Below are 7763 nucleotides of genomic sequence, written 5' to 3'. Positions count from 1 at the left end.
ACAGAGGCATGCATGCCCAGAGAGGCGGAAAGGTGGTTCCCGGCCCCATAAACAGGTGAAGCGGCCCAGGACTCCTGCCCGCTAAATCCTTTCAAGACCCCTTCCAGGCTGAAGTAAAAAGGGACCTGCATTTGTCATTGACATCAAACTGACAGGTGTATTAGCCACTAGCTGCCCTCCAGAGGTGGCGTTTAGCAAGTAGCTGCAGCCCTCTATTGGTCGGAGCCTTAGAGGGCGTTGCTGGTTTGGCTTTAGAGGACTGAGGAGCCTGGTCTAGCACGCCCTCCACGGCTACTCCCGCCTTAGGGGCAGGGCTCTTTTCTGCGTGCCCGGGGGGATAGCCGCAACCTCTCTCAGCGCGGCGTAGTGAGCAGGGGGCGGAGTCACGAGCAGGGCGACCGGACTTGCTACCCTACTCCCCTTTCGCCTAGCTTTTCAGCCGCTGGCTCATTTCCGGTGGCGGTGCCGCGCCCAGTAGGGTCCCGGAAGTGGGTCGCGCGAAGATTGCTGGGCAGTTCTTGCCGGAAGTGGAGAGCGGCTGTTCGCCGTCCCGAGGTGAGGTAGAACTCTGAGGTGAGGGTGCGCGGCTGGCTAGGGACTGGGCTCCTCTCTGTTGTCCGTCGGCCCCTGGCGTTTTAATGACGCTCCCTCTTACTCGCCGGTGGTGAACCTAGCCGAGGGGGCCGGGGCTAAGGCCCTCAGGCCGACCCAGACTTTTGGGCGCGGTCTCTTTGAGGTGGGGCCAGGGTGACCAGCTGAGCCGGGCTGTACCGGAGAGCCCCTTCCGTTCGATTTCCTTGGTCTGGCCATCAACCTCTATAGAGCCCTCATTCCTAAAGTGCCCTAACTGAAAGGAGCACCCGAAACTTTAGAGTGTTTCCTATCCCCGTCTCGTCCCCATTGCACTGATGGGTAGATTGAGCTTCGGGAAAGAAAAAGAGACTGGTCTAAGGCCACATAAATAGTGAAACCATTGAAACCAAGACCCAGTACCTTAGATTTCCAGCCCCAGACCTTCCCACGTTCATTCCCGGCGACCCTTTCTACTGTGAGGTGATCTTTCTGCCAGTGTTGCAGCGCGGGCAGCCGCAGGGAAGACCACCAGCTGCGTGGAACTTTATTTTTTAAGGCAGGTGTTTGGAGTGCCTGGGGATTTTTTTTTTTTTTTTTTTTTTTTTAAAGAGAGGGGTGACGTGCTTGTATGTGCATTCAGATAGCTTCCCCTTCCTCCTGGTCTCCTGCTCTTGTTCTGAAAAGCCAGTTTCACTTTATGAAGTCTGTGTTGTGTAGTATCGGACCCGGAATCGAATGGGTCAGGTTTGATCGGGCCTCACTGCTAAGTATCTGTGGCCATGTTATGTCTTATTTAACTGCTTTGAGTCTCAGTTTTCTTATCTTTTAAGTCGAAATTTATTCTCACCTCACAGGATTAAATTCAGTGTAAAAATTGTTCCCATTCTCTGCCAGACACTGCCAGATCTCGAGTGTCCTTCTAAAACCAAACTACACCCTGCCCTAACAGTGCAGGACCTAACAGTGTTTGCAGGGGCGTTTAACAGAACAGCAGGGTGCTGTGGAAGTACACAACACGGGCGGCAGGAAAAGCACTTCTGAGGAAGCATCATTTAAGTTGAAATTTGAAGAATGAATAGCAGTTAGCTTGGTGAAGAAATGAGAACATTTTAGAGGTTGGTATATGGAAACTGTGTCAGTTGAAGGTCTTTGTAAGGATCTCTATTCAAGTGAAAATCGGGGGGCAGCCCAACACATTCATCATTCTCTGAACATTTACTGAGCCCTTAATATGTGTGAGGCTGAAAATACAGCTGTTTGCCTGGAGCTTAAAGTGGAGAAGTAGGCAGACAAGTCAGGGATGGCAGTACAATGTGACGGTGCACTGTAAGGACAGGGGATTATGAGAGCATAGAGGAAGTATACCTGAGCCAGTGGATGAAATGGGAAGCTAAATCTGCATGATTTATTTAACGCTGTGGTGAATCTGGAAAAAATATTTCAAGAGAAAGAGAAGCATGGACATGGAAGTGTGAAAAACTAGTTCATTGTGACTGGGGTTCCATTAATGCTTGGGGAAGTGGAGGATGTGGGAAGTGATCATCTGTGAAGGACTTTGTAAGCCATGCTAAGGAAACGTTTAGGTTGAGGTATTTGTAGCACATCTAGCACATCTAAGTTAAAATTCTTTAGAAGAAACGCTAAGAGCTAAGATGTGGTGGCAGGAAAGAGCCTATATTGTTCAGTGAAATACTGGCCCCGGAGTTTGTGGCAGAAGATAAAACCAGAAAAAAGGTAGATGTTTGCAGATTGTAAATGGCTTTTGATGCCTTGTAAAAGCACCTGGATTTTATTCTGTGGTTTACAGTTTGCTAATTGTTCGATTTGCTGTGGTCCAGCATTCAGAAATTTCTCTAGGTACTTTTTGCCTTTTTATTCTCCAGAAATACTTTGTCAATCAGTTGGGCATAATTGATGTCTTAGAGGGGTTTAAATAAAATGGTAGCAATGAAAAGTGCTTTGTAAAGTACAACTTGCATGTAAACTGACAGTGGTGGTATTAAGATTTAAGTGAGAGAGTATACTTTTGCTTTGAGGAAGTTAGCTCTTCAATTTATAGAATGTCTTAATTGTTGTTTCTGACCTGAGGGTAATCTTTTTTTTCTCACCATGTTTCTTGTTTACATATACATTTATTTAAGTTGGGTTTTTTTCCTTTCTTTTAACCAGGGATGCCTCCTTTTAGTTTTCTGCAAAGCATTCATTTTAATTGAAACCAGAAATGAAAAGTGTCATTGAAAGATGAACGCTCTCATTTGAAATTTAATCTGAAGATCCTCAAGCCATATCTTAACCAAATCCTATAGTCTTTGAATTGTCCTCATCAATTTCTTTCCTTCCTTCTGTTTTTTTTTTTAAGATTTATTTTATATATTTATTCCCCTCCCCCAATTGTTTGTACCTGCTGTCTGCTCTCTGTGTTTGCTCTCTTTTTAGGAGGCACAGGAAACCGAACCTGGGACCTCCCATGTGGGAGAGAGGCACTCAGTCACTTGAGCCACCTCCACTCTCTGCCTTGTTTCTCATTGTGTCTCTTTGTTGCTTCAGCTTGCTGCACCAGCTCACTGCACCAGCTCGTCTTCTCCAGGGGACGCTGGGAACTGAACATAGGACCTCCCATGTGGTAGACAGGAGCTCAATTGCCTGAGCCACATCCACTTCCCTCTTTCCTTTTTACTAACCTGGCTTTCATACCTGTACTTCAACTTCTCTACAACAACCAGACTTATCTTGTAAAAAAGAATCATTTACATCTTGTTATCCTTTGCTGGCTTCGTATTTCCAAAGAATCAGTCTAAACTACTTTTCCAACTTATAAAATTGGACTCTTATCTTCAGTTAGTTTTCAGTGGATGGTACAGATTTTATTTTTTAATTTAGAAAGTTTAACTGTATTAAAATTTATTTGCATATTTTGCTCTTCCCTTTTGCTCCTTATTGTATTAAAACAGAGTTTCTCAACCTTATCAGATTTGACATATTGGGCTGTACAATTCTTGGTTGTGGGGTGGTTCTGCCATGCATTTGTAGGATTTTTAGCAGCATCCTTGGCCTCTACTCATTAGATGCCAGTAGTACTCCTTCAATTGTGGCAGTCAAGAATGTCTAAAGACATGGCCAGAAGTATTCTGGAGGGCAAAGTTGTCCCTAATTGAGAACCACTGCATTAGCAAATATCATAATTGTTATTGTACAGTGCCTTATCTCCCCTACTAAATTCTCTGAGAGCAGACTGTATGGCACAGAGTATGGAGTAAGCACTTGGTACTCTGCATTGAATGAATGTGTTTTCTAAGACATCTAAGAAATGAATTCCTGGTTGATCCTTGAAGCACCTGTCTGGTTTTTTTTTTTTTGTTTTTTTTTTACATCTCAGAGGACGGGATTTTAATAGAGAAGTGTCACTGATAGACACTAGAAAAAAGTTTCATGTTAGTTGACAGTGTAATTCAGATTTTCACTCTCTCCTATATTGCAGATAAGTGAATTCTTTTTTGTTCATGCTGATGTTGTCTGCCTTTAAACTGCTTCGTTTTTGTGGACAGGGACTATCGTTTATTTTAAACTATATAGTTTACATTATAAAGTTAGTTGACACTCATGTTTCTTTTGATTGATAACATTTTTATAGTGTCATTGTATTTAGATTAATGCAGCTATAGCATTCATCATGAAACTCTGTGTTCTTGATATACCACCATGTAAATCTAATAAAAAAGAGGCAAAGGTCTAGAAATATTCCTCAGCTACAGTGCAACTTTGTTTGCCTTGTATTACCAGACAGACTTTTCCATTCAGTTGAAAAATAGTTGAGTTGAAATGTGTAATGGAACGCTTGTTTTTCTGTTTGTTTTTTTCCTATGTTTAAGTTAATTATAGACTTATACCTTAGATCTTTTCATATCTTTAATTGTAGCTGAATCATGGCTAGGGACATATGGCATCCTTGAATTGATCTTTTTTTTCAATTTTTATTTTTTATTAGAGCACTTGAGGGTTTATAGAAATATGCAAAAGTACAGAGTTCCCATATGCCCCCCTTTCACATGCAGTTTTCCCTATTATTAACATTTTGCATTATGGTGGTATCTTTGTTATAGTTGATGAAACAGTATTATAATTATTCTATTAATTTTAGCTTGCTGTTTACATTAGGGTTCACTCTCCTGTGTTGTACAGTTGTGTTTATTTTGTATGTATGTATGTGTGTGTGATGGTAACTTATATACCACCTAAAATTTCCCTTTTTATCCCTTTTCAAATATACAATTCAGTGGTGTTAATTACATACACTAAATTGTGCCTCTTTCATCATCCACTGTCAGAACTTTTTACCCCAAACAGAAACTCTGTATCAATTAAACATTAACTCTCCATTCCCCTCCCCCACTTGGCCCTGGTAATCTATATTCCAGTTTCTGACTATGAATATGTATGTTCTACTTTTTTCATGATAAGTGAGATCATTTAGTATTTGTCCATTTGTGTCTTATTTCACACAACTTGATGTTTTCAGTGTTCATCCGTGTTGCAGAATACATCAGAACTTCATTCCTTTTTATGGCTGAATAATATTCCATTGTATGTATATACCACATTTTTATTTATCCATTCATTTGATGATGGACACTTGCGTTGCTTCTACCTTTTGGCAAATTGACAAATTTGGACACTTGCGTTGCTTCCACCTTTTGGCAAATTGTGAACAATGCCTTTATGAATATCAGTGTACCAATATCTGCTCGAGTCCCTGCTTTCAATTCTTCTCGATATATAGCTAGAAATGTGATTGCCACCTTGAATTGATCTTTATGTATGAGGTTAGGAAATGCTGTTCTATTAAAACAATCACCCAGACTAAAGTAACCCAGTGCAGTTTTTCTCTTATACTATGTCAGGTATATAGAAAGGATTTGCTGAGTGCTCAGTACAGTTAGTCTTCATAATATTCCTTGAATGTGGCAGAGAGGGGAACCCATGGCCATACAAAATTACCCCTTTGCGCCAGACCACTGAAACAGCTAGGTTCCAAGTCTGACTTCAGTTTATACACTATTACTAGCTTTACTCATTTCTGGAGTTTCAGATAGAGGGCTGTGTGTAAGGAGAGAACAGGAGAAAAGCACTGATACAGGGTTGAATTCTTTTCTTTCCTAAAAGATAGGCCTTTCTTTCTCTTTTAATCTAAACCTCAGGTAGCATTGACTTAGGTAGTAAATGTCATTGATTTCATCAGCGAAACCAAATGCTAAGGGGAACAATAGTGGCTCCTGATTTGAGAGAGATTTAGATGGCATCTTTACTGGGGTAAAGTGGTGTTTTGTTCTTTGGTTTCTGGGTTAAACCAGTCAACATGTAAGTATCTCCTATCTGCTTGTCTAGGTTTTGCTTTGTGACATGTTAGAGCCTGACGATGAGAATTTCTATATTGGTAGGAGTAGTTTAGGAGGATATATCTGAGTGGAGCTGCTTTTTGTTACTGTTTTTCAGTCTTAAAAAATTACTTAACTATGTTAAAGAAAGTTTGGAAAACATGGCGGGAGAAATCATCCATAACCCTAATATGACATATATTGTATATCTTGTATTCTCTTCAAATTTCCACAGCACATTTAACCATTCCTCTGTATATTAGAGATCTAAATTCTTTTAAATTTATTTGGTTCCTAACATTGCAGTGAGCATCATCCTGACTTTCACTTTTTCTTTAGGATTATTTTCCTAGGATAAAATCTCAGGTCATGAGAAACATTTTGAAGCATATCTGTTGGATTACAATAGAATACAGGCAGACTTCTAAGGTTGCTCTCCTTTTTTCATTTACTTAAGGGTATGACTTAGAAGAACAATTATTGGGCAAATAGAAAATATTTTAAGCATAACTACTTCCTATTCAAGTCAGAATTTATACCACTGGCTTAATCTTTTTATCACTAGTTTAATCACCTAGATTAATACTTGGTTCCGTTAACTTTTGAGTAACTTCCTTGAATAGGTATAAGGGTTTGAGTTATCCTTGAGTTACTAGAATGATGGGAGCATGAAGCAGCCTTTAGCAGGAGTCAGCAACCATTTATGCTTTTTCTTTTTGTCAAACCACAAGAAATTGCTCGAGAATCAAGCTCATATATGTATGTATGTATGCATATATGTGTGTGTGTATATATATATATATATATATATTTTTTTTTTAAATTTTCCCTCTGCATAATATCCTTCCAAGAGCTTATCCTTTCTGTGACTTTGTGGTATTTCCAGACTTGATCTTCCTCACATTTTATTTCTAACTACTTAACTGGACATTTCACTTAGAAGCCTCATCTTCTCTTTGAATTCAGCATATCCAAAACTGATCTCGTCTTCTTGCCTTAACTATAACTAGAATGTGCCCAAACCTGTTCTGCCTAGTGTTATCATCTCTTAGGCCCCCATATCCTCAACTCTGAATCACCTTTGATACCCTTTTCTGAATTCTGCTGTACTCAAAGTTCTTGTTCTCTGTTTAATGCACACTTGTATTGTGTGACCCCCCGAGGGCAGAAACGAGACCAGTAGGTGGAAATTGCAGAGAGGCGGATTTTGCCTCCATATAAGGACAAATTTTCTAATACTTTGAGCTGTCTGAATAGAATGGACTGCCTCCAGAAGTCTCAGGTTTTCCATCACTGAAGGTGTTTGAGCAGAGGCTGCCTGACTAATTGCTGAGAATGTTGAAAAGACTGTTCTGGCATCAGATGGTGTTTTTACAAGATGATTTCTAGCTCTTTCTTAATCTGGAGAGGTAGTGGTTCAGTGGAAGGTAGTTTTGTCTCCTGCTAGACTCCCTCAGGGCAGGGAAATGATTTTACTCTTACGTTTGCCATAGCACTTAATTCAGGTGGCTGTCAATTCCTCGAGGGATTATTTGTTGGTTAATTGATTGTTTTCATTTAGTGTCTGTATCTGAGTTAGACACCATATGTTGTGGCTTTTTCCTTTGAAATATATTTTTGCAATAGCCCTTTTATTTTACAGCCCTGATATCTTCCCTTTTTCCAAATCCCATCCTGTTTATTAGTCTATCTAAATAGTATGCTTTCATCACATTATTCTTTTACTCAGAACCCTTGAATGACTTCACATTTACCATAACATCAAATCCAGATAATGCCTGGTGTTTAGTGCCCTTCATAATCTGGCCCCACTTGCTT

The 7763-nt window shown here is 40.2% G+C and overlaps 1 protein-coding gene across 5 annotated transcripts in view; it reads left to right on the top strand.

Moving 5' to 3' along the window:
- The first annotated feature begins 239 nt into the window (after positions 1 to 239).
- CAP1 (cyclase associated actin cytoskeleton regulatory protein 1) overlaps positions 240 to 7763 on the top strand; it is a 27292-nt gene continuing 19768 nt past the window's right edge. The window contains exons 1-2 of one of the 5 annotated variants that reach the window (XM_071217527.1): positions 534 to 555; positions 1468 to 1688. The gene's annotated coding sequence lies outside the window, so the exon portion shown is untranslated. Of the gene's footprint in view, positions 1130 to 1467; positions 1689 to 1868; positions 2308 to 7763 lie in introns of those variants that run through there. The other 4 variants (XM_004450629.5, XM_004450630.5, XM_058303819.2 and 1 more) reach the window with 4 other exon arrangements.

Source organism: Dasypus novemcinctus, chromosome 9, assembly GCF_030445035.2.
Source record: "Dasypus novemcinctus isolate mDasNov1 chromosome 9, mDasNov1.1.hap2, whole genome shotgun sequence".
Classification (NCBI taxonomy): Eukaryota; Metazoa; Chordata; class Mammalia; order Cingulata; family Dasypodidae; genus Dasypus; species Dasypus novemcinctus.
The sequence above is the reverse complement of the archived record's forward strand: the minus strand, read 5'-3'. Positions and strand labels throughout refer to the sequence as shown.